The sequence below is a fragment of the Theropithecus gelada genome, chromosome 2 (assembly GCF_003255815.1).
Source record: "Theropithecus gelada isolate Dixy chromosome 2, Tgel_1.0, whole genome shotgun sequence".
In the NCBI taxonomy this organism is placed as follows: Eukaryota; Metazoa; Chordata; class Mammalia; order Primates; family Cercopithecidae; genus Theropithecus; species Theropithecus gelada.
The window spans coordinates 155419864-155446508 of record NC_037669.1 but is presented as its reverse complement, the minus strand read 5'-3'; the positions used below and the strand labels follow the sequence as shown (position 1 = coordinate 155446508).

The 26645-nt window shown below is 44.0% G+C and overlaps 1 protein-coding gene across 2 annotated transcripts in view; it reads right to left on the bottom strand.

Moving 5' to 3' along the window:
* Positions 1 to 21685, bottom strand: part of STAG1 (stromal antigen 1) — a 402456-nt gene extending 380771 nt beyond the window's left edge. Inside the window, exon 1 of one of the 2 annotated variants that reach the window (XM_025375719.1) lies at positions 21477 to 21685. The gene's annotated coding sequence lies outside the window, so the exon portion shown is untranslated. The remainder of the gene's footprint in view (positions 1 to 21476) is intronic. The other variant, XM_025375720.1, reaches the window with a different exon arrangement.
* Positions 21686 to 26645: the final 4960 nt, after the last annotated feature.

The following is a 26645-nucleotide window of genomic DNA, read 5'->3' as shown; positions in this document are numbered from 1 at the left end:
CAACCTCAAGTTCCTGGGCTCAGGCAATCCTCCTACTACAGCCTCTCAAGTAGCTGGGACTACAGGCCCACACCACCACACCCAACTAACCATCTGTAATTTAATATGAAAATATTTCTAATTTCTGTTGGTGACAAAATAAGTATTGCTAATACACCTGTGATTTGTTGCCAACAATTGAAATTGAAGGAACTGCTAAATTTCAGTTATAGGTTAGTAAAAATAAAGATGTAATTATTTTGCCATCCAAATTCATGAACCCAAGGTTTTTTGTTTTAATTGCTTAAGAGATTAGACTTTAGAGTCACAAAAACCTGGACTCAACCACTTTCTAGCTATGTAACATTGGGAAAAGGTACTTAACCTTTCTACCTTGCCTGTGAAATAGGAATAATATCTACATAAAACTGCTGTGTTGTTTAATTATTATGCATGTAAGCTAATTGACACCATGTTCGATACATTTTCAATAAATATGTACACTATTATAATCAGAACCAAGTCCTGTCTATATATAGTTCACAATCCTCACTGTGCCTCAGAAACTCAGACTTGGGTTCAGCTGGTCTGGGACAAATCCCAGACACTGCTATAGTTTTAAACCTCTCAGGTAATTCTAAGGTACAGTCACTGGCCTAAGGACCAAATTCAAACACTTTCCTGTGGCACACTAGGCACTCTGCTCATGGCTTACACCCTGTATTTTAATCACTCTTCCCTAGTCACCCCATGCTCCAAACACAATCAAGTAATACATCCTGAAGAGGTGGGCTATAGCAGAGATTCTTAAACTTCAGCCTACATCAGAATCACCTGAAGGACCTGTAAAAACACAGACTGCTTATGCCCAGAATTTCTGAGTGGGCAGGCCTATGGTGAGGGCCAAGAATCTGCACGTCTAGGTCGGGCGCGGTGGCTCAAGCCTGTAATCCCAGCACTTTGGGAGGCCGAGACGGGCGGATCACGAGGTCAGGAGATCGAGACCATCCTGGCTAATGCGGTGAAACCCCGTCTCTACTAAAAAAAATACAAAAAACTAGCCGGGCGAGGTGGCGGGCGCCTGTAGTCCCAGCTACTCGGGAGGCTGAGGCAGGAGAATGGCGCAAACCCAGGAGGCGGAGCTTGCAGTGAGCTGAGATCCGGCCACTGCACTCCAGCCTGGGCGACAGAGCGAGACTCCGTCTCAAAAAAAAAAAAAAAGAATCTGCACGTCTAACAAGTTTCTAAGTAATGCTGACACCACTGGTGCTAGGACCACACTTTAAGAACCACTGGGCTATATATCATAGCTCTGTCCTTTTGCATATATACATTGTTCCTTCACCTGGAATGTCATTCCCATCTCCAACATCTACCCTTGTCTGGCTTTCACTTCTCTTTCAAAACTCACATAAGAATTCATCTCCTTCAGGAAGCATTTGCTCACTTCAACAAATCACTTCAAGGCATTCATTACCCAGTACAAAACTTGACTACAAAAAAAAAAAAGCAATACAGAATGTTAATGTACAGTAATGCAAAAGGTGGATTATCTGCTGGAATACATAGGTTCTTTTGTAAGAATTAGAAAAAGCACTCTACTCTGAGCAGGTAAACTAGAAAAAGGTGGAAAAACCAAATAGAATTTGTCAAGCAGAATAAAATCTGGATTTCAGCCTTCCCCTACCATTTTATCCAGGCATTTATCCTTTTATTTAGGCAGGGTACCAATTCCACAACCATTCATGGCAGCCCTGGCACTGTGTGCCACTAAAATACAAAGAACATTTAGATCAGCCCTGGATGGGAGAAAGAGAGGAGCAATAAGCCTATCAAGTAAAGATTTCTGAAGAAGGTACTACCTAAGTTCTGAGTCTTGTACCATTTAACCACACTATATGGCTCACTGTAGATGTTCAACAAATGCTTGATTAATCACTCAATGAGCAAAATCACATGAAAACACTTGCTAACCTCCTTTTCATCAAAAATGTAGCAAACACATGCCCACACCTGGCACCAGAAACTATTAAGTGCTATCTAAATATCAACATTTTATCTGGCCTGTATATTTATCAGCTAGTGGAAAACATAAATTATTCCAATAAGCAGATGGGAGGTGTGGAGGCAAAATATCACACCTAGGTCTTCAAAACAAATGACTTTTTTTTTTTTTTTTTTTTTTTTGAGACAGAGTCTCGCTCTGTCGCCCAGGCTGGAGTGCAGTGGCCGGATCTCAGCTCACTGCAAGCTCCGCCTCCCGGGTTCACGCCATTCTCTGCCTCAGCCTCCTGAGTAGCTGGGACTACAGGCGCCCGCCACCTCGCCCGGCTAGTTTTTTGTATTTTTTTAGTAGAGACGGGGTTTCACTGTGTTAGCCAGGATGGTCTCGATCTCCTGACCTCGTGATCCACCCGTCTCAGCCTCCCAAAGTGCTGAGATTACAGGCTTGAGCCACCGCGCCCGGCCAACTAATGACTTTCAAATCAAAAACTGCATTACCTGATGAAGACTTAACTTCATGATTATTTCAATAGGGACTGAAAAAATTACAGGAAATCTTGGAAACCAGCTATCTGGCCAAAGACACTAATATTAGAGATGAAGAAACTGAGGCCCAGAGAAATAATCAATCAAAGACACACAGCCAGTTAGTGGTAGAGTTATAATTAAAACTCAGACCTCTGGCCCTACACTAGTTTTTGTTCTTTTACACCCCTGCCTTTGTATCTATAAAATAAAATCTTAAATATCCACAACTAAAAAATAAATAACACCTCTTAGTCACAATTGTGTTGTCTGCATTCCAACTGGAGAAAAAACTAGTAAGCCATCATCTTATTTTGTCTAGAAGTAACTTTCCAACTTTGCTCTTAGTTTCATGCCTACCCTTCTGGGTGCAGAATTATAAAGAAAAAGCTAAGATTCATAAATAATCCTGATAAAGCCATCAAAATTTATCAACTACCAAAGAAGCATTACAATGTCTTTCCAGGATGCAGCACTTTTCTAAAGAAAATGAGCCTAATTTTTGAAATGTGTTTACTAATAAGCAGAACACACAGGTGATAACCTTCATCTCTCAATTAATCAGAGTACCTTATCATCTGACCATTCTCATTAATGAATTTTTTGTTTTTGAGACAGAGTCTTGCTCTGTCACCCAGGCTAGAGTGCAGCGGCGCAATCTCCGCTCACTGCAACCTCCACCTCCCAGGTTCAAGCGATTTGCCTGCCTCAGCCTCTTGGGTAGCTGGGATTACAGGTGCCCACCACTACACCCAGCTAATCTTTGTATTTTTAGTAGAGACGGGGTTTCGTCATCTTGGCCAGGCTGGTCTCAAACTCCTGACCTCATGATCCACCCACCTCGGCCTCACAAACTGCTGGGATTACAGGCGTGAGCCACCGCTCGGCCTCATTAAAAAAGTTTTAACCAATTGCTAGCCCTACCTGCTGATGAGAACCAATTAACTAAAATTCTTTGCTTACAGAAAGTAACCTCACCATTTACCTAGATTATGATGTTATTCATCTTTTAAGATTAATGATCTTTGGATCTATGCACAACACAATATAGTCTAGTGGTTAAAACCTTTTTTTTTTTTTTTTGAGACAGTCTCACTCTGTCACCCAGGCTGGAGTGCAATGGCATGATCTCAGCTCACTGCAACCTCTGCCTCCTGGGCTCAAGCAATCCTCCCACGTCAGCCTCCAGAGTAGCTGGGACTACAGATGACAGCTACCATGCCCGGCTAATTTTTGTATTTTTTTGTAGAGACAGGGTTTCGCTATGTTGCCCAGGCTGGTCTCAAACTTCTGAGCTCAAATGATCCACCCACCTCAGTGTCCCAAAGTGCTGGGATTACAGGCATGAGCTACCGTGCCTGGCCAAAGGCTAACTTTTTAACACCTACAGCAACCCACAACAGTGGAATACTTTTATTATTATTCCCATTTTACAGACGAGAAAACTGAGACTTAGAAAGGTTAAAGAAGTTAACATAGACGGAAACATGCAATCAGAATTTGACACAGTGTGATTCCGGCACCAGGAACTCTCCCAGACAATGGACAATAGCTTTCTTAGCCATCTGTCATGTGACAGTGCTTCCTTCATCTGTGAACACATGAGATTTTTAACTGTAACCAGCAGCACGTGGCATAAATTAAGGCACTGGTTTCCCAAAAGTTAATTTAGGCTATAAGAATAAAATAGAACACAGCCTAAAATGTTCTTCAACTTTTATACCTTGCACTATAAGAATTTCTGCACACTTGCAGGCCAGGCGCAGTGGCTCACGCCTGTAATCCCAGCACTTTGGGAGGCCAAGGCGGACGAATTATGAGGTCAGGAGATCAAGACCATCCTGGCTAACACGGTGAAACCCCGTCTCTAATAAAAATACAAAAAATTAGTTGGGCATTGTGGCAGGCACCTGTACTCCCAGCTACTCAGGAGGCTGAGGCAGGAGAATGGCATGAACCCAGGAGGCGGAGCTTGCAGTGAGCCGAGATCGTGCCACTGCACTCCAGCCTGGACGACGGTGCGAGACTCAAAAAAAAAAAAAAACAAAAAAACAAAAAAAGAATTTCTGCACACTTGCTAGTTTGTACTGTCTCTACTAAAGAATAGGGACTGACTACCTCTCAGTGCCCCAAATAAGACAGGAAAAATTGTAACCTGATATAATCAAGGCCAACCAAGCTTCATGATAAAAGAGACAGGCAGGTACCTCAAAGGAGAGAACCATGTCATCCTCATGCTGACTATGTATAAAACATTTCTTTTCTGCCTAAGACTGAGGAGGCAGATAGTAATGTTTCAAACTACCACCTGGACCTTTAAACCAATTTACCAATTATGAAGAGAAATCTTGCCAGAGAGCCAAAAAACAGTAGAGGTAATATTTAACTATTCATGTTATCTTGGTTAGAAAATAAAGGGACTCTCCTGAAAAACTCTTCTGACCTATGTTTGTTATTTCCTGACACATAAAAAGGATCTAATGTTATGCGAGGCAGGAGGCGGCACACTGACAAGGAGAAGGGCATCTCCTTTTACTTTGTATTTTTTATGCTTCCCACCTCCCCGCATCCACATTTCATTAACCCTGTTGGTTTGTTTTGTTGTTTTGGGGGTTTTGTTTGTTTTTAATCTCTCTCAATAGAAGCTTTTTAAGAGAAAAACCTACATATTTATCAATTTTGTATACCCACTACCACACATGGAATAAGTACTCATAAAATATTTGCTGAATCCAGGCCAGGCGCAGTGGCTCACGCCTGTAATCCCAGCACTTCGAGAGGCCGAAGCGGGCAGATCTCGAGGTCAGGAGATCAAGACCATCCTGGCTAACATGGTGAAACCCTGTCTCTGCTAAAAATACAAAAAATTAGCTGGGCGTGGTGGTGGGCGCCTATAGTCCCAGCTACTCAGGAAGCTGAGGCAGGAGAATGGTGTGAACCTGGGAGGCGGAGCTTGCAGTGAGCCGAGCTCACGCCACTGGACTCCAGCCTGGGCAACGAGTGAGACTCCGTCTCAAAAAAAAAAAAAAAAAAAATTTGCTGAATCTTAACTGAAGCATATCCTGCTATTCCTGACAATATGGAAAAACCTGGACATTATGTTAAGTGAAATAAGTCAGGCAAATACCTCATGATCTCACTTACATGTGGAATCTAAAAACGCTGAACTCGTCCTCTCCACCAGGCCTGCAGAGTTTCTGGTCAGAACTCTTGACACTAACCTAGTAACCAAACTCTCCTCAATTATTATTATATTCTCCAATTCCAGTTTCCATGCTAGGGCAGCCAACTTCCCTTCTTCCTTCCTTCCAACCCTCTCTCTCCCTCCCCACTCCCTTTTTTTTTTTTTTTTGAGATGGACTTCCGCTCTTGTTGCCCAGGCTGCAGTGCAGTAGTGGGACCTCGGCTAACTACAACCTTGCAATCTTGACCTCCCGAGCTCAAGTCATCCTCCCACCTCAGCCTCCTGAGTAGCTAGTTCTACAGGTGGCCACCATCATGCCCAGCAAATTTTCACATTTTCTGTAGAGACACGGTCTTGTGCTTGCTATGACGCCCAGGCTAGTCTCAAACTCATGAGTCTAAGCAATCCTCCTACCTTGGCCTCCAGAAATGCTGGGATTGCATGCGTGAGCCACTGTGCCCAGCCTTGCGTCTGCATTTTTTTTTCCTTTTTTGAGACAGGGTCTCACTTTGTCGCCCAGGCTAGAGTGCATTGGCGTGATCTCAGCTCAATGGAACCTCTGCCTCCTGGGTTCAAGCGATTCTCGTGCCAAAGCCACCAAAAGTAGCTGGGATTACAGGCATACGCCACCACATTCAGCTAATTTTTGCGTTTTTTTATTTTTTATTTTGAGACAGAGTTTCACTTTTGTCAACCAGGCTGGAGTGCAATCATGCCATTTCTGCTACCTGCAACTTCCACCTCCCGGGTTAAAGTGATTCCCCTGACTCAGCCTCCTGAGTAGCTGGAATTACAGGTGCCTGCCACCACGTCCAGCTGATTTTTTGTATTCTTAGTAGAGACGGGGTTTCACTATGTTGGCCAGGCTGGTCTCGAACTCCTGACCTCATGATCCACCCGCCTCAGCCTCCCAAAGTGCTGGGATTCCAGGCGTGAGCCATTGCACCAGGCCAATTTTTGCATTTTTAGTAGAGACAAGGGTTTCACCATGTTGGCCAGACTTGTCTCAAACTCCTGACTTCATGTGCTCCTCCTGCCTCGGCCTCCCGAAGTGGTGGGATTATAGGCATGAGCCATCGTGCCAGGCCTTGCCTCTGCATTTTATGTTCATGTTTTCAACTTCTACTAGTCTGCCTTTTTCACCACGCTACCTCTTGCTTCCTGGCTTTCAGTTAATGATACCACTTACTATATTCAACAAATATGTGTTAGCCCCTACAGTGTCAGAATCTATTCTAGATAGTAATATAAAGAAGGCGGATAAGATCTCTCACCACAGAGCTAACATTCCAGAGGCAAGAAACAGACAATAAACAAGCACTTTAAAAAATAAGGCCAGGCACAGTGGCTCACGCCTGTAATCCCAGCACTTTGGGAGGCCAAGGCAGGCGGATCTCAAGATGAGGGGTTCAAGACCAGCCTGACTAACATGGTGAAACCCCATCTCTACTAAAAATACAAAAATTAGCCGGGCGTGGTGGTGTATACCGGTAATCCCAGCTACTCAGGAGGCTGAAGCAGGAGAATCGCTTGAACCCAGGAGGCGGAGGGTGCAGTGAGCTGAGATTGTGCCACTGCACTCCAGCCTAAGCGACAGAGTGAGACTCCGTCTCAAAATAATAACATAACATAACATAACATAACATAACATAACATAACATAACATAACATAACAGAATGCTGAATTCATAGAAGCACAAAGAATGAATGGTGGTTACCAGGAATGAGAGTAGAGATGAGGATTAAGAAGACATTGATCAAACGGATACAAATTTTCACAAGGCCCAGTGGATCAGTCCTGTAATCCCAGCACTCTGGGAGACCAAGGCAGGCAGATCACCTGAGGTCAGGAGTTCGAGACCAGCCTGGCCAACATGGTGAAACTCCATCTCTACTAAAAATACAAAAATTAGCAGGGCATGGTGGCACTCATCTGTAATTCCAGCTACTTAGGAGGTTGACGCAGGAGAACCACTTGAACTCCGGAGGCAGAGGCTACAGTGAGCTGAAATCACACCACTGCCTTCCAGCCTAGGAGACAGAGCAAGACTCCATATCAAAAATAATAACTAGGTGGGCACGGTGGCACACGCCTGAGGTCCCAGCTACTTAGGAGGTTGAGGCATGAGAATCACTTGAACCTGGGAGGGGAAGGCTGCAGTGAGCCGAGATCGCACCACTGCCATCCAGCCTAGGCAACAGAGCAAGACCCTGCTTTCCTCTTCCCCTCCAAAAAAAGGATACAAATTTTCATTAGACAGGAGGAATAAGTTCAAGAGATCTATTGCACAGCATGGTGGCTATAGTTAATAACAATGTATACTGGATACTTGAAAATGCTAAGAGAATAGATTTTAAGTATGTTCACCACACCAAATAAATGTGAAGAAAAGTATATATTAATTAGCATGATTTAGCCATTCCATAATGTACACATGTATCAAAATGTTATTCACCATAAACATAATTATTTGTCCATTTAAAAATAAGTAGATTTTTCTAAAAATATAAAGACTCTAAACTGTATTCCCATCTTAAAAATGAGAAAATTGCCGGGCGCGGTGGCTCAAGCCTGTAATCCCAGTGCTTTGGGAGGCCGAGACGGGCAGATTACGAGGTCAGGAGATCAAGACCATCCTGGCTAACACGGTGAAACCCCGTCTCTACTAAAAAAAATACAAAAAAATTAGCTGGGCGAGGTGGCGGGCGCCTGTAGTCCCAGCTACTCAGGAAGCTGAGGCAGGAGAATGGCGGGAACCCGGGAGGCGGAGCTTGCAGTGAGCCGAGATCGCGCCACTGCACTTCGGCCTGGGCGACAGAGCGAGACTCCATCTCCAAAAAAAAGAGAGAGAAAATTGAGGACTCCAGAAAATAAACGTCCTACGCAAGACAATTATTACATAATAGAATAGGGAAGAAAATCAAATCTTCCTAAAATAAACTTCAAAATACGAAGTATTTCAACATGCAGAAATGAGGCTGACAGAAAAATGGCCTTTTAAGAGATTTAGAGAGTGGGTTCCGAAACAACCTAAGTTCAAATTCTGGCACTATCATTTACTAGCTGTTTGGCCTTGGAAAATTAGTTTAAAACATTACACACTGAGTGAGGCTTGGTGGCTCACAACAATAAGCCCAGCGTTTTGGGAAGCCAAGGTGGGGGGGATTGCTTGAGCCCAGGAGTTCAAGACCAATCTCAGCAACACAGTGAGACCCTATCTCTACAAAAAAAAAAAAATTAGGCCGGGCACGGTGGCTCAAGCCTGTAATCCCAGCACTTTGGGAGGCCGAGACGGGCGGATCACGAGGTCAGGAGATCGAGACCATCCTGGCTAACACAGTGAAACTCCGTCTCTACTCAAAAATACAAAAAACTAGCCGGGCGAAGTGGCGGGCGCCTGTGGTCCCAGCTACTCAGGAGGCTGAGGCAGGAGAATGGCGTGAACCCGGGAGGCGGAGCTTGCAGTGAGCTGAGATCCGGCCACCGCACTCCAGCCTGGGCGACAGAGCCAGACTCAGTCTCAAAAAACAAAAAATATATTATTTTAATTAGCTGCACCTCGTGGCACACACCTGTGGTTCCAGGTACTCCCAGCTAGTTGGGAAGCTGAGGTGAGAGGTTGAGGCTGCAGTGAGCCATGATCATGCCACAGCACTCCAGCCTGGGGCAACAAAAAGACCCTGACAGAAAAGAAAAAAAAAAAAAAGGCCAGGCGCGGCGGCTGACACCCATAATCCCAGCACTTTTGGGAGGCCAAGGCGGGCGGATCGCCTGAGGTCAGGAGTTTGAGACCAGTCTGGCCAACATAGTGAAACCCTGTCTCTACTAAAAATATTTTTTAAAAAAATTAGCCAGATGTGGTGGCAGGAACCTGTAGTCCCAGCTACTCGAGAAGTTGAGGCAGGAGAATCACTTGAACCTGGGAGGCAGAGGTTACAGTGAGCCAAGATCACGTCACTGCACTCCATCCTGGGCAACAAGAGCTAGACTTCAACTCAAAAAAATAATAATAATTATACATACACACACACACACACATATATTACACAGGACACTGTGCCTTATGAACACAGCCACTTACTAAACATTATGATGCCAACAATAAATGCAAACGGGACAGACACAGAGGATAAAGATTGGCTGAAGTTATCAGTAAAGATTTCACACAGATTCCACATCTTATTCTGTGTTTGTTTTTCTTTTCTTTGTGAAGTATATCAATTATACAGTACATTATGTAAAATTCTAAATAACAGTTTAAAGAATTTTAAAGCATGGTGGCAGGCACCTGTAATCCCAGCTACTCGGGAGGCTGAAGCATAAGAATCGCTTGAGGCGGAGGTTTCAGTGAGCCGAGATCGCACCACCGCACTCCAGCCTGGGCGACAAAGCAAGACTCCATCTCAAAAAAAAAAAAAGAGAGAGAATTTTAACGCAAACACTCCATGTAATTACTACTAAGGTCAAGAAATAGACTACTACAAAAGCTTCTCCATAATGTGTCCCTCCCTAATTACAAACTTGGGAAATTTAATCCAAGCCTCAGTTCCTCACCAGTAAAAGGGAGATAATACCAACATAACAATAACTACCCCACAGGTTACTGTAAAATGTTTATTGGCATATAGTAAATGCTCAGTGAGTGTTTTCTTTTGTTCTTTTATTGGGACAGAGTCTCACAGGCTGGAGTGCAGTGTCGTGATCACAGCTCACTGAAACCTCAACCTCCTGGGCTCAAACTATCCTCTGCCTCAGTCCCCCAAGTAGCTGGGACTACAGGTGTGCACTACCACAGCTAGCTTATTTTTTGTAGACATGGGGTTTCACTATGTTGCACAGGCTTGTCTGAAACTCCAGAACTCAAGTGATCGCCCGCCCCAGCCTCCCAAAGGGCCAGGATTACAGGCAGGAGTCACCATGCCCGGCCAAGTGTTTTCTTACACACACATCTATTCACCAGAACAAAGACCTGGGGAAAGACAGGATACAAGTATGTAATCTAATTTGGTGATAACATAAAAACCATAGAGAAGTACAATGAAGAAATAGAGCTGGAAAGCTAAGTTGTAGCCATGTAAGAAACAAAAGAAAAATTTAAAGAAATAACAAAAGGGAAAATGGAGAAAATTCACTAGGCAGTTATAGAAGACAATTCTCCATGGGGTCTCTTGATTTTCTGCCTGTCTTGAGAAGAGAAGCACTGAAAACCTTTGTTCCAATCTTTTCAGGATAGTTATATAGTGAAGAATCCTGGAAGAGAGGCATGTCCCAGAGCAAAAAGCGTATTTATGACCCATTATAAAAGATCTGAGTTTCTCTAAGCTTGGGATTCCATTACTTGTGCAGGCATCACCTGGACCTCTTCCCAATGCCCTACACAAACTGAAGCTCCGAAATCTGACGCAAATGCTGTCTGGCTACTGATACAGTGCATCATTCTTCACCTCTGACCAAGCCATTTCGATGGCTTCTACCATAAGCCATTAAAGTATGCCAAGTTAACTTGTCAGCCTATAAATACGGTAAAACTTCAAACTCTTCACAGTTCTTGACAAACATTGGCATATAATCAATGTTTATTACAACTGAAAGATTCCACCTTCCATGTTGTTGGAAGGAATTTTTTTTTTTTTTTTTTTTTTAAGACAGAGTTTTGCTCCTGTTGCCCAGGTTGGAGTGCAATGGCATGATCTCAGCTCACCACAACCTCCGCCTCCTGGGTTCAAGCAATTCTCCTGCCTCAGTCGCCCAAGTAGCTGGGATTACAGGTGCCCGCCACCATGCCCGGCTAATTTTGTATTTTTAGTAGAGATGGGGGCTTCTCCATGTTGGTCACGCTGGTCTCGAACTCCTGACCTCAGATGATCCACCTTGCCTCGGCCTCCCAAAGTGCTGGGATTACAGACATGAGTTACTGTGCCTGGCCAGGAATTTTTTAAAAAGCAATATTCAACTATATACTATCATCAAAAGCACTTTAAATATAATGAAGAGTTTTGGGTAAATAGGTAGAAAAAGATATATTATGCAAATAGTAAGCTCAAGACGGCTGGAGTGGCTATATTAACACCAGATAAAGCAGACTTCAAGAAAAAGATTATTAACAGAGACAGAGAGACATTTCATAATAATAAAAAGGTCAATTTGTCAAAACGACATAATAATTACAAGTTGTGCATGTCTTACAACAGAGCTTCAAAATGAGTGAGCAAAACTTGACAGAACTAAGGGAGAAATAGATTAATTCCACAGTCATAGTTGGATATTTTAACTTTCTTCTCAGCAGTTGACAGAATGAGACAAAAAATAAATAAAGACATAGATTATTTGAAAAGTGCTATTAAAACATCTTAATCTAATTGATAGTTACAGAATACTACATCCAACAACTGCAAAACATACTTTCAAGTATGAAAGATACATTAACCAAGATGGACCACATGCTGGCCCATAAAATAAGTTTCAATAAATTTTAAAGGATTAAAATCATCAAGACTATGACCTCAAAATGACACTAGCTTAGAAATCATTAATAAGATATCTAGAATAATCCCAAATATTGAAAATTAAACAACAAGGCCGGGCACGGTGGCTCATGCCTATAATCCAAGCACGTTGGGAGGCTGAGGCAGGCGGATCCTTGAGGTCAGGAGTTTGAGACTAGCCTGGCTAACATGGCAAAACCCCGTCTCTACTAAAAAAATACGAAAATTAGCTGGGCGTGCTGGTGCGCGCCTGTAATCCCAGCTACTATGGAGACTGAGACAGGAGAATCACCTAAACCTAGGAGGTGGAGGTTGCAGTGAGCGGAGATTGCGCCACTGCACTCCAGCCTGGATGACAGAGGGAGACTCCGTCTCAAAAAAAAAAGAGAAAATTAAACAACACACTTTTAAGTAATCCATGGGTAAAAGATATCACAAATTAAAAACAATGTCAAAATAAATTATAAACATATAACACATCGAAGTCTGAGTGATGCAGCAGTGCTTAGAGAAAAATATATAGCTTTAAATGCTTTTATTAGAAAACAAAGTGCCTAAAATCTATAACCTAAAGTTTCACTTTTAAGAAAGAAAGCAAAACAGAAGAAAATTTTAAAGAACAGAAACCAATGAGATACTAAAGACAAATACTGACAATTATCGAAGTTGGTTATTTGAAAAGATAACCAATAAATCACTAAACTGGTCGAAATAAAAAGAACATACTGGCCTGACGCAGTGGCTCACGCCTGTAATCCTAGCACTTTGGGAGGCCGAGACAGGTGAACTGCTTGAGGCCAGAAGTTCAAAACCAGTCTGGCCAACATAGTGAAACCCTGTCTCTACTAAAAATACAAAAAATTAGTCAGGCGTAGTGGAGAGCACCTGTAATCCCAGCTACTTGGGAGGCTGAGGCAGGAGAATCGGTTGAACCCAGGAGGCGGAGGTTACAGTGAGCTAAGATTGCACCACCACACTCCAGCCTGGGCAACAAGAATGAAACTCCCTCACCAAAAAAAAGATATATTAACAATACCAGTATTAAAGAAGAGCTATCACTACAGATCCTATAGATATTAGAAGGATAGCAAGGAAATCTTATAAACTCCTGCCAATCAATTAAGTAAAATGAACAAATTTTCCTAAACTGACACAAGATGAAACAGACCAAAACTGACACAAGATGAAACAGAAAATTTGAATAGTCCTATATCTAGTATAGAAACTAAATTTGATTGTTTTCAAAACCATCCCAAAAAGAAAATTCCAAGTCCAAATGGTATCACTGGTATATTCTAAAATTCCAGGAATAAGAACACCATTACACAAACTATTTCAGTAAATAGAGGGAACACTTCCCAACCTTTTTTATGAAACTATCATAACCCTAATACCAAAACCTGACAAAGACATTACAATAAAACTACAAAGCAATATGCCTAATGAAGAAATAGGCCAAAACTCCTATCAAAATAATAGTAAATACAAAAGGGATACATAATACACTATGACCAAGTTGGCTTATCCCAGTAACCAAAATTATTTTAACTTTTGAAAACTATCATTAATTTAACCATTCTACCACTAAAGACATTCAGTTTATTTCTGAATTTTGGCTACTGCAAATAAGGCTACTATGAACATTCTGTTCACACATCCTGGTACAAAAACACAAGGACTTCGGCTGGCCGTGGTGGCTCACGCCTGTAATCCCAGCACTTTGGGAGGCCGAGGCGGGCAGATCACCTGAGGTCAAGAGTTCAAGACCAGCCTGACCAACACAGAGAAACCCCGTCTCTACTAAAAGTACAAAATTAGCCAGATATAGTGGTGCACGCCTGTAATCCCAGCTACTCAGGAGGCTGAGGCAGGAGAAGCACTTGAACCAGGGAAGCGGAGGATGCGGTAAGCTGAGATTGCACTATTGCACTCCAGCCTGGGCAACAAGGGTGAAACTCCGTCTCAAAAATAAAAATACAAGGATTTCATTCATCAGGAATATAAAGACAGGAGTTTAACTCCTAGGGTTAAAATACATGAATCTTGAATTTACTAAATACTCTAACATCTTTCCGAAAATGATCGTATCAATTTACACTGCTGTCAAAAGTGAGAATGTAATTTCTCTACATTCTCACCAATACTTGATATTATCAGACTTTTTAATGTTTGTCAATCTGATGGAAGTGAAATGGTTTCTTCTCATGGCTCTACTTTGCACTTTCCTTTTTACCAATGATATTACAATTCAATACGTTTCCAAGTGTTAGTTGCTGTGAGTCATGATATTGTTTAGGTGAACTACAATCATTTTTTTTTTTTTTTTTTTTTTGAGATAGAGTCTCACTCTGTCGCCTAGGCTGGAGTGCAGTGGTGCGATCTCAACTCACTGCAACCTCTGCCTTCAGAGTTCAAGCGATTCTTGTGCCTCAGCCTCCCAAGCAGCTGGGACTACAGGCACATGCCAGCACTCCCAGCAAATTTTTGTATTTTTAGTAGAGACGGGGTTTCGCCACATTGGCCACACTGGTCTCCAACTCCTGACCTCAAGTGATCCATCTGCCTCAGCCTCCCAAAGTGCTAGGATTATAGGCATGGATCACCGTTCTTAATAGCATTCTTAATAGAAAAGATCAGAAAATATCAGAGTGTGCTGCATAAAGATTAAGTATTATTTCATGAAACTTTTATTTTCATTGTGTGTGTGTGTGTGTGTTTGTACTGTGCCACAATGTAAAATGTTTTTGTAACTGCTAGCAAAAGCTAGAAAACAAGTTAAAAGCCATTGCTATTGTGTTTACAGCAAAATTCCATTGAAATTCTTGGACAACTAAATGGTATATCATTTTGGCCCATAGCACAAAGGAATGTATTTCATAAAGAAGGTAAGACATTCTCAAATAACCCATAAATACATACACCCACTATAGACCCACGAAATTAAAACTAAAATAAAATAAACTGGGGGGGAAAGAAGGCAAGATTTACAACATCCTTCACTACTAACTGACAAAAAAAAGAGCAGCCATCCCCAACCTTTTTGGTACCAGGGACCAGGTTCGTGGAAAAAAATTTTTCCACAGATGGGGTGGGGAATCAGAAGGGTTCAGGATAAAACTGTTCCACCTCAGATCATCAAGCATTAGATAAAGCATGCGACCTACATCCCCTGTATGCGCAGTTCACAGTAGAGTTTGCACTCATGACAATCTAACGCTCCCACTGATCTGACAGGAGATGGATGGAGCACCGGTGGTAAAGCTAGCTCACCTGCCTCTCACCTCCTGCTGTGTAGCCCCGTTTCTACCAGGCCACAGACCAGTATGGGTCCACACCCCAGGGGTTGGGGACCCTTGATTTAGAACACAGGTGTCCAATCTTTTGGCTTCCCTGGGCCACACTGGAAGAGGAATTGTTGTAGGCCCTACATAAAAAATCCTAATGATAGCTAATAAGGTGAAAAACAAAACAAACCTCATAATGTTTTTAAAGAGTTTATGAAATTTGTGTTGAGCCACATTCAAAGCCATTCTGGGCTGCATGCAGCCCATGTGCCACAGGTTGGACAAGCTTGATTTAGAAGAGGAGGAAAAAAGTCTGAGAGAAGCAATAAGGGGTATGTTACATAAAGAAAAGATTCTATAAAACCAACTGAATTACAAGACACTTTCAGCACTAAAAGCCAGGAAGCTGACTGTTCTCTTAACCACCAAAATAACAGAAAATTTCCTATAGACACAATTCTAATTCCTACCTCAAGAATCATCTCATTCTGTGACTTACACAAGAACATCATTTTAGCTCTCTGCTTCCTAGTTTTTCCCTACAACCCTAGCAAGAATCACCTAAATTCTAAAGATTTATATTTTTATTCAGTAAACAAAGATTTACCAAGCCCCTACTGTATCATTTCTGTGTTAAAATATATCTCCCTAGTAATTTTAATTCACAGTTATATCCTTTAAAGGAAGGGTGTCTAATCTTTTAGCTTTCCTGGGCCACACTGGAAGAACTGTCTGGGGTCACCCGTAAAATTAACTATAACTGATGAGCTCAAAAAACAAAAAACAAAAAATGCAAAAAACACCTCACAATGTTTTAAGAAAGCTTATAAATTTGTGTTGGGCCACGGGTTGGATAAACTTGCCTTAAAGCTTGATTATCCTTGGCTAACCTGTCTTAATTCCCTTTTCGTGAAAATATTTTGCTTCTTGGACTGCTAAACCACATGCCATGACTAACCTTCTGCTGCCTTCTTTGTTCCACCAATAATACCCTTACTCTGAGACTTGCAAATAACTATTCTCTTCGTAAGGATTCTCTCCTCAGCCAGGTGCGGTGGCTCACTTTGGAAGGCCAAGGCAGGCAGATTGCCTGAGGTCAGGAGTTCCGAGACTAGCCTGGCCTCAGGCGGGTGGTGAAACCCCATCTCTACTAAAAATACAAAAATTAACCGGGCGGCCAGGCGCAGTGCCTCACGCCTATAATCCCAGCACTTTGGGAGGCCAAGACAGGCGAATCACCTGTGGTCAGGAGTTCAAGACCAGCCTGACGAACATGGAAAAAACACTGTCTCTACTAAAAACACAAAATTAGCCAGGTGTGGTGGTGCGTGCCTGTAATCCCAGCTACTCAGGAGGCTGAGGCAGGAGAATCACTTGGACTCGGGAGGCGGAGGTTGCAGAGAGCCAAGATTGCACCACTGCACTCCAGCCTGGGGCAACAAGAGTGAAACTCTGTCTCAAGAAAAAAATAATAATAATTAGCTGGGCATGGTGGTGCATGCCTGTAATCCCAGCTACTCAGGAGGCTGGGGCAGGAAAATCACTTGAACCTGGGAGGCAGAGGTTGCAATGAGCTGAGATCGCGCCACCGCACTCCAGCCTGGGCAACAGAGCAAGACTCATCTAAAAAAAAAAAAAAAAAGAATTCTCTCCTCACAAGCTGCTAGACCAATCACACCACAGCAACTGTCTGATGCAATGACTGTGTGAATCTGCCACTTAACAGGAGTGTGATCCAAGGCATTTAAATTCCTTAACTTCGGCCACACACAGTGGCTCACGCCTGTAATCCCAACACCTTGGGAGGCCAAGGCGAGCTGATTACTTGAGGCCAGGAGTTTCAGACCAGCCTAGGCAACGTGGCAAAACCTCATCTCTACACAAAATACAAAAATTAGCCAGGCATAGTGGCACGTGCCTATAGTCTCAGCTACTGTAGGCCCCACCTGAGCCTGGGGAGGTTGAGGCTGTAGTGAACTGTGACTGCACAACTGCACTCCAGCCTGAGCAACAGAGAGAAAACCTGTCTCGAAAAATAAAAAATAAATAAATTCCTTAACTTTTGTGAGATTCAATATCATAACAAAAACAGGTAAAACACAAAGCATCAAGGAATGGCAAGAATTACATAATTTTTTAAAAATAAAAATAACTGACTGGGCGTGGTGGCTCATGCCTGTAATCCCAGCACTTTGGGAGGCCAAGGTGGACAGATGGTTTCAGGTCAAGAGGTTGAGACCAGCCTAGCCAACATGGTGAAACCCTGTCTCTACCAAATATACAAAAACTTAGGCATGCAGTCCCAGCTATTCGGGAGGCTGAGGCACGTGAATTGCTTGAACCCAGGCGGTGGAGGATGCAGTGAGCCTAGATCATGCCACTGTACTCTGGTCGGGGCACACTCAAAAAATAATAATTTTTTTTTTTCCTGAGACGGAGTCTCGCTCTGTCACCCAGGCTGGAGTGCAGTGGCGTGATCTCAGCTCACTGTAAGCTCCGCCTCCCAGGTTCAAGCAATTCTCCTGCCTTGGCCTCCTGAGTAGCTAGGATTACAAGCAAGTGCTACCATGCCTAGCTAATTTTTGTATTTTTAGTATAGACGGGTTTCACCATGTTGGCCAAGCTGGTCTCGAACTCCTGACCTCAGGTGATCCACCCACCTCGACCTCCCAAAGTGCTGGGATTATAGGCACTAGCCACCACACCGGACCAATAATAATTTTTAAAAATTTTTTTTTAAAAAAGTGTTCTTACTGGCAGAAATGAAAGAAAAAATAATTATATAAACTCCCTTCTCCCATTGCCTCCCTTCTTTATAACTTTTTTAATTTTCATTTTTATTTTAATTTCCTCTCAAAGCAATAAAATTATTTTATAGAGGAAGGCATGTAAACTAAGGTAACAGGAAATAGGGGAAAGAAAAAAGGTGAGGAAAAGGCAATATAAGTAAGAGTAAGCTGATCAAGCGGGGTTACTGCTCTGCCTATGTCCTCTCCTTGTATGTCCAGAATCTGAAGAGGTAAATGTGAAGATACTTATTTTCCCAGGCAGGCAAAATTCTTAAGAGCCGCCACTAACCCACACCCTTGTATCATCCCCTCCCCTTGAGTGTGGGAGAGACCTGTAGATATGACGGGATATCATTACTGTGGTTATATGACAAAATATATGTTTGCATATGTAATTAAGGCCCTTAATCAGTTAAGTTTACCACAAAGGGCCTGACCTAATCTGGTGAGCTTTTAAAAGAGACCTTAAAGGGGAGTCAGAGGTCAGACACAGAGGAAATAGTGAGGCTGATTCCTGTTAGCCTGGATAAAAGCTAACAGCCATGTTGTGAACTATGGGGCCACAAGGCAAGGAACTGAGAGCAGTCCTTGGCCAACAGCTAACAAGAAGATGGGGACTTCAGTCATACTATCATAAGGAAATTAATTGTGCCAACAAGTAGTGACCTTGAAAGACAACTCTGGCCGGGCACAGTGGCTCACACCTGTAATCCCAGCATTTTGGGAGGCTTAGGTGGGCAGATCACGAGTTGAAGAGATGTAGAACATCCCGGCCAACATGGTGAAACCCCTCTACTAAAAATACAAAAATTAGCTGGGCATGGTGGCATGCACCTATAGTCCCAGCTACTTGGGAGGCTGAGGCAGGAGAATCGCTTGAACCTGGGAGGCGGAGGTTGCAGTGAGCCGAGATTGCGCCACTGCACTCCAGCCTGGGGACAGAATGAGACTCCATCTCAAATGGATCCAAAACAAAAACAAAAAAACTAATACACCCATCCTCAATAAGGATATAAAAATACAGGACAAAACAACAAAAGGGGAAACAAGAATCTATCTTTCCCAGAGTACATTATTTCCTCTCACAGCACTGAGATTATGAACATATATAAAGTCAGAATCAAGGAAAAAAATATTAAAACTGTAAAAAGTTCTGTAAATTTTAAGTTATAGCAATTAAATGTGTTTTTCACAGACATCTTGTTACACAACCACCATAAGATACCATCCCCATTTTATTTTTTCTAAAGAGATGGGGTCTTGTATGTTGCCCAGGCAGGCCTCAAACTCCTGGGTTTATGGGTTCCTCCTGCCTCACTACAGAGTAGTTGGAACTACATACAGGAGTGCACCACCAGGCCCGGCTCCCCATTTTTAGACATAAAGAAAGTAAGGTTCAAAGGGGTAACATCCTTAACATCACAAACCCAGGGGATGTTCAAAGTAACTTCGGTCCAGGACCCACTCCTTCCCTACACCATAGTGCCCTTAAGGCTTTGAAAGAATCAAATCTAGCCATTTTATTAGTCTCTTCAAAGGAGGCAATCCTAATAACACAACAAACTTCCATATTTTGCATCTATTTAAATATTCCTTAACTTTATCAGAACATCGAAACTGAAATGGATACAGAAAAATTTCCACTCAAAAGTAGTTCGTTTGTGAAAATGACCACTGGTAGATCACTTGAATTAATTTAGTTTACTCCAAGTACGTTTTAAATATGTAAAGGAAAAAAATGTGGCAAAACACCTGTAGATCTTCTACAACTTTGTTTAGGCAACAATTTGTCTTATAAGTATTCTTAATCATCAAAAGCAAGGAAATAACATTTCTGCTTCTTTCCATTCCATATTTCCCTGCTTGGTTAAAATGTTTTAGTCTGAATTCTTCATACATTATGAATATAACAACAAGGTACATTATATCACCCTACAATAAACAAGTTATTTTTATTTTCACTGTTCTGTATATTTCCGTAAGTGCTCCACCATCAGAACGTGCAATTTTCTTAAAGCACAAGGAAAACTAAAATGTAGAGTCACATTCAAATTCCACATAAGTTACAAATCACACAACTTTGTGCCAATTCAGATATTTCCCGTGTATTTTTGCAAAGATGCAAAATAGTCTTTCTAGTCACAACCACGAGAAAAAAACTCTATCCATCTTAACACCAACTTTAACAGCAAATTTTTTTTTTTTTTAATCATAAATTGCATTGCTTTTTGTAAGTGTACGAAACCATCCCATGACACATACGCCCGGAGCACGATTCCCTGCAATGTGAAGAGAATCGATAACATTTCAAATATGGGTAGATGGGGGTGACGTGACAATCCTAAAACCTGAAAATTTCTTAGTACCCATACCACACAAGCAGCACCCAGTCCGGACCCTGCAAACGAGGCTCAGGTCCAACTCTAAGCACTCTAGTTTCCCACCCCGCCCCCACCTCGAGAAAGGAGGGAAAACAACTTTTATTGGCCTCGTCTCTCAGGGGACTGGCAAACTAGCGGGGTAGTGCTTGGGCCTGGACACGTTTCACAAGGAGGCCCCGTCGGGGGCTGAGAGGGCAGATAGCTGGAAAGCCCAGCATGGACACCCTATCTCCCCCAGCCGCCACCCCCCTGCCCCACCCCGCCAACAAGAAGCCTGGGCCAGCCGACCCGCCGAGCGACCCCCAGGCCCCTCCGCTGAGACGAACTCGTTGTCATGTGACGCCGCCGCCGCTAAAACACCGCAGAAACGCAGGTCGGCGGGCGGCGGAAGGCATTCGCGCCAGCCCGCCTCGGCCCGGCCCCGCTGGGCGCGGGCGAGTCCCGAGAGCCCGGGCGAGGGGGGGGGGCGGAGGGCGGGCTTGGCGGCGGGCCCGAGCGCGCCACAAAGGCTTCCGCGCCTGTCGCCGTAGTGCCCGGGCGGGCGGGGGCAAAATTTTCGGTGCCCGCGGAAGGGGTAGCAAGCGACGAAGACGCCGGGGTGCCCGCCGCGCCCACAGACGCCTCTCCGGGCACTCGGACGGCCCACGACCGCCGCACCCCGCACAGGCCCGCGCGGCCTCCCTCCCCCGCACGGGGCCCGCGCCCAGCCCGCCCGCTCCCCGCTCGCGCTCTCTCGCTCTCGCCCGGCCTCCATCTTGGATCGGCGCTTCCAGCCCCCGCGCCGCTGCCGCCGCATTCCCCCTCTTTCCCGCCCCCCGCCGCCGTCGCCGCCGCCCGCACTCACCTCAGCTGCCCATCCGGGCGCCGCCGGCCGTCGACCTAGTTTTCCCCCAAAAGTCTCCGGTGTGTTATTCCCGATGTGGGGGGGTTGTTACGGGGTGGTCGCCGGGGGTTCGGGAGCGGGGGCCGCGCCTTCAACGGAGCTGCAATCCTAACCCGCCATCTGGTGGCATTTTCCACACGCCAATGGCGCCGCTGCAGACTTGGGTCCGGACCGCCCTCTGCTGGCCGCAGTGCTCACTGCCTTGCTGACGGGACGGGCCTGCCCGGAAAGGGGAGGGAGCTGAGGCGCGAGCTAGGGGCCGCGGCAGGGGCGCGCGCAAACGCTTTCCTGTGGGGATTGCGCGCACGCGCACCAGCGGGGCGGGAAACGTGGCCGCTGCGTGGCGGCCCCGCCCCCACACGGAGCGGTCGCGCAGTTCAGCCAATCGCGAGCGGTGTAGGCTTCTGGATAAGGGCGCTGTGGACTGTTCTTGGGCCGCCCGAGGCGGGCGGAAGAACGGCCACGGTGGCGCCTGCGCGTCCGGCTCTCCGAGTTGCCGCCCGCCATTTTTGGAGCTTCTTGGAGACCTAGGCAGGAACCCACCCCGGGTTCCTTCACCGAGGCTCCTCCCTAGGTCTCAGGGCTGGCGCTTTCCTCTGTCCCCGCCCGGCTCCTGCTGCCCTCACCCACAGCTCTCGAGACGCCCTGCGGAAACCCGAGGGTGAGGCAGCTCAGATCTCTGCTCCCACTTGGATTTAACAAGGGCCTCAGAGCTTAGCATTATATTTGCGATTTACAGTTGACAAGCGCTTTCACCAGGCGAGGGTGAAAAGGTTTCAAAGGAACTGTTGGGGACTTCCCTCGCCATTAATCTAGACGAAACACTGCCCGCCCCAGGCCGATTGGCGTCATCCTGCCTCTGTAAAGCACATCCTCTCCGTGGTGCCGGCTTTGCATAAGGCGGCAGCATTGGCTAGTTTGTGAGAAGAGACTATAACTAGACTGAGAAAATAGACTCAGCTGTGAAATTGGATTTCTCCTTCCGCAACCTAGGACTACTTTCAGTAGCTCTGAGATAAACATGAGAATCTTAGCCTTCTAGATGCCAAAAGAGAAATAATCACTAAGGTGAAATAATTAACTATTTATGTTGAACGTCACCTCTTCCCTGATCTCCACCTGCCCCTCTATGGTTATGGATCCCTACCTTTCACCTGCTTACAACTTTTTACCACAAAAGTGAATCCTTACTCTACTGGATCATTAGCCCCATATCTGACTAACTGCTCTATCGCTATAGCCAACTCTATCTCAGTATAGAATCACTCAACTACTTCATAGTCTTCAGGGCCTATCTCCAATAGGTTACCCCTATTTGCGGTTTCTCTCTCAAGGGTTTGCAAGATGTGTGGCTTTTCACTGCAGGAAGTCATAACTGTCCAGATTGGATATGAATTCGTGACTGGACTCCTCCTTATAATTTTCTTGGGTTTTTTTCTAATCTCTGGCTGATTTCCTATCCTATTTTCCACAAAGACTGTTTCAAGCTTTCCATGTTATTAAAGATGCCAGTCCCAGCCCATACTAATAGATAAATTCATCTAGTTTCCTGGGCTCAAAGCTATGGGACTCCAATTCCGATTTGACATTCCCTCCATAATAAAATATCTGTGACCACCTCCTGTTCGTGATCTCAAAATGTCTAACCAAATTAACCCAGAACCCTTTTCCTTCTCTCCAAAGCCACCCCCTCTGCCTGAAACTATGCCATCCCTTCCCACCTCCTCCTTCAACCACTACTTTCCTAGCGCCTTATATCGTAAGTATCTTCGTATCCACTCTCTTCTTCCTTTGTTTCTCAGAAGTTTCTGTTGTCTTGGCTGGGTGCGGTGGCTCACGCCTGTAATCCCAGCACTTTGTGAGGCCGAGGCGGGCAGATAACATGAGGTCAGGAGTTTGAGACCACCCAGGCCAACATGGTGAAACCCTGTCTCTACTAAAAATACAAAAATTAGCCAGGCGTGGTGGTGTGCTCCTGTAATGCCAGCTACTCGGGAGGCTGAGGCAGGAGAATCTCTCGAACCCGGGAGGTGGAGGTTGCAGTGAGCCGAGATCACACCACTGCACTCCAGCCTGGGCGACAAGAGTGAGACTCCGTATCAAAAAAAAATTTTTTTTTTTTTTAAATTCAGTGATGTTACTCCCTTCGGTTGCTATACTATCAACCTTCCTTTCATTGACACATTTCTCAAAAGAAACAGTTACGGTTTTCACCAATCCCCATCCCCTACTTGAAACGCTTTTTCCCTTTCTTTTAAGACACTTCCCTGGATCTACACCTACCTAGTTTGCTGGTCTTCTGATTTCTTTGCTAGCACCTCCTCTTTCCTCAATCTGTTCTCTACTACATGCCTTCGCTTAGGTCTCCCAAAATTAGTCTGTTCTTGATTTTTCCTAAACTGAGGTTCCTCGTGTTCAGCTACTTGCCAGAAAGCTGCAGCTCAAAACACTTAAAATAATTCATCTCTCTTATTTGAATTTCCTAATTTATCCTAACATTGTAATTTCAGCATAGTATAGTGATTAAGAACACGAACTGTGAAACCAGACTGCTCTGGAAAGCTTTGTAACCTTAGGCAAATCTCTTTCTGTCTCAGTTTCCTCAGCTGCAAAATGGAAATAACAACAATACCAATCTCATAGGGTTGTTATGAGTATTAAACTATTTAATATTTATATATTATAGAAATGCCATCAGCATTATTACATTTATTGTTTTTAATCTTACTAAGAACTTTGAGCATTTTTTTAAGTCCGAGGGCATGGGTAATCAACTTTCTAAGTTTATACAAATCTAAAATTGTATTTTGCCCTCACACTTAATAATTGAGCTGGTGTTTATAAATAATTACATAGCGCCCTAGGCTCTAAATTGTAGGGCCAGATTTGATTCTTTTCTTTCAAAAAAGCCTAAGTCCCATCATACCTCATTCATATGGCTTGCTTTTTCTTCTACTGTTGCCATCCTTATTCAGACCCCTCTCCCCTCCCATTGCCTTACACCAAAACTATTGTAATAGCCTTCTGAACACCTCTCCCTTCATTCACCTCCCTTGTGTTCATTTGTGTTTGTTTGTTTGTTTTTTGTTTGTTTTTGTTTTCGTTTTGAGACGGAGTCTTGCTCTGTCGCCCAGGCTGGAGTGCAGTGGTGCAGTCATAGCTCACTGCAGCCTCTAATTCTTGAACTCAAGTGATTCTCACACCTCAGCCTCTCTAGGTCTAGAGGTAGATGCCATTGACCCACCTTCCCTCTACTGCCCACTCCTGCTTCACTTCCCTTTTAAAAATGCAACATTGTATACCTACACAAAAGCGTTCTGTGATTCCTATGGCTTAAAAGATATCATCTAAAATAGTTAATGACATCCAAGGCATGCCTTGATTTTTTTTTTTTTTCTCTATTTCGTTACAAATTATTCGCACTAGTTGACCTGTCTGATTAATCATAAATGTAAGTGAAAGGCAGATTTATTCATCCTTTACCTATCTGGTAAGATAAAGTAATAAAGGTCCCACAACATGTTGACTTTGTTACAGAATTACATATAAAAGCAGAGGCTGCTTTTTATGAAATTCTTTTTTTTTTTTTTTTCCAGACAGAGTTTTGATCTTGTTGCCCAGGCTGGAGTGCAATGGAGCAATCTCGGCTCACCACAGCCTCCGCCTCCCAGGTTCAAGCAATTCTTCTGCCTCAGCCTCCTGAGTAGCTGGGATTACAGGCATACACCACCACACCTGGCTAATTTTGTATTTTTAGTAGAGACGGGGTTTCTCCATGTTGGTCAGGCTGGTTGTGAACTCCCAGTCTCGGGTGATCGGCCCGCCTCAGCTTCCCAAAGTGCTGGGTTTACAGGCCTGAGCCACTGCGCCTGGCCAACAGAATTCTTAGGATTCCAATTCTCTTGGCAAGGATTTTCAAACACCACAACTTTTATTAACAGCTTCAAGTCATACATATGAGCAAAATATTATCGAGGCACAGAAAAATGATTCCCCAAAATACAGCACTTCAGCATGCTGAATGCTTTGAAAATTGAAAGCCCTCAGAATCAAGGTCTGTTTCTGACCTTTCCCTGTCTCCCTGATCCTCTTTCCCGAAGCACCAAGGGTACAGTTTCTTTGGAATTTCTTTATCTGACCAAGAAAGCTTTTTTACAAAAGAAATGCAGTGTTGGCAGGGCATGGTGGCTCACGCCTATAATCCTAGCATTTGGGGAGGTCAAGGCGGGTGGATCACCTGGGGTCAGGAGTTTGAGACATGCCTGGCCAACATGGTGAAACCCTGTCTTTACTAAAAAAACAAAAATCAGTCAAGCGTGGGCATGGTGTTGCGTGCCTGTAGTCCCAGCTACCGCAGAGGCTGAGGCAAGAGAATCCCTTGAACCTAGGAGGCGGAAGTTGCAGTGAGCCAAAATTGCACCACTGCACTGCAGCCTGGGTGACAGAACAAGACTCTGTCTCAAAAAAATAAATAAATAATAAATAAAAAGAAGAAATGCAATGTTGTAAAACTCCCTCCCTAGTAATCTCATCAAATAACCAGGAAATATCAACCACTAGAGAAGAGATTGAGAGTCACCATGACCAGACAGACTTTTCATCTGTTCTTCTGAGGGCAGCTCCAAGGGATTACCTGGAGGACTTTATCTGTATAAGAAGACAATCTGTTCCTGTGCAGCTCTACACCTCACCTTCCCATTAATGTCTGCCTTCCACCTCCAAGGTACATTTGTTCTCCCTAATGACTTGCTGTCACTCAAAAGAATTGTCTACATTCTCCATCTCTCCCTTCCCTTATGAAAGAGGGTATATAAGTTTCTTTACCACACTAAATAATGGGTAATTACTCTGGATTATTCACACACACACACACGTTAATTTAAAATTTCTGGTTTTTTTGAAACAGGATCTCACTCTGCCACCCAGACTAGAGTGCAGTGGCACTATCACAGCTCACTGAAGCCTAAAAGTCCTGGGCTCAAGCGATCCGCCTCAGTTTCCCAAGTAGCTGGGACTACAGGCACACACCACCATGCCCACTAATTTAAAAAAAAAAAAAAAAAATCTTTGTAGAGACAAGGTCTCACTATGTTGTCCAGGCTGGTCTCAAACTACTGGACTCAAGCAATT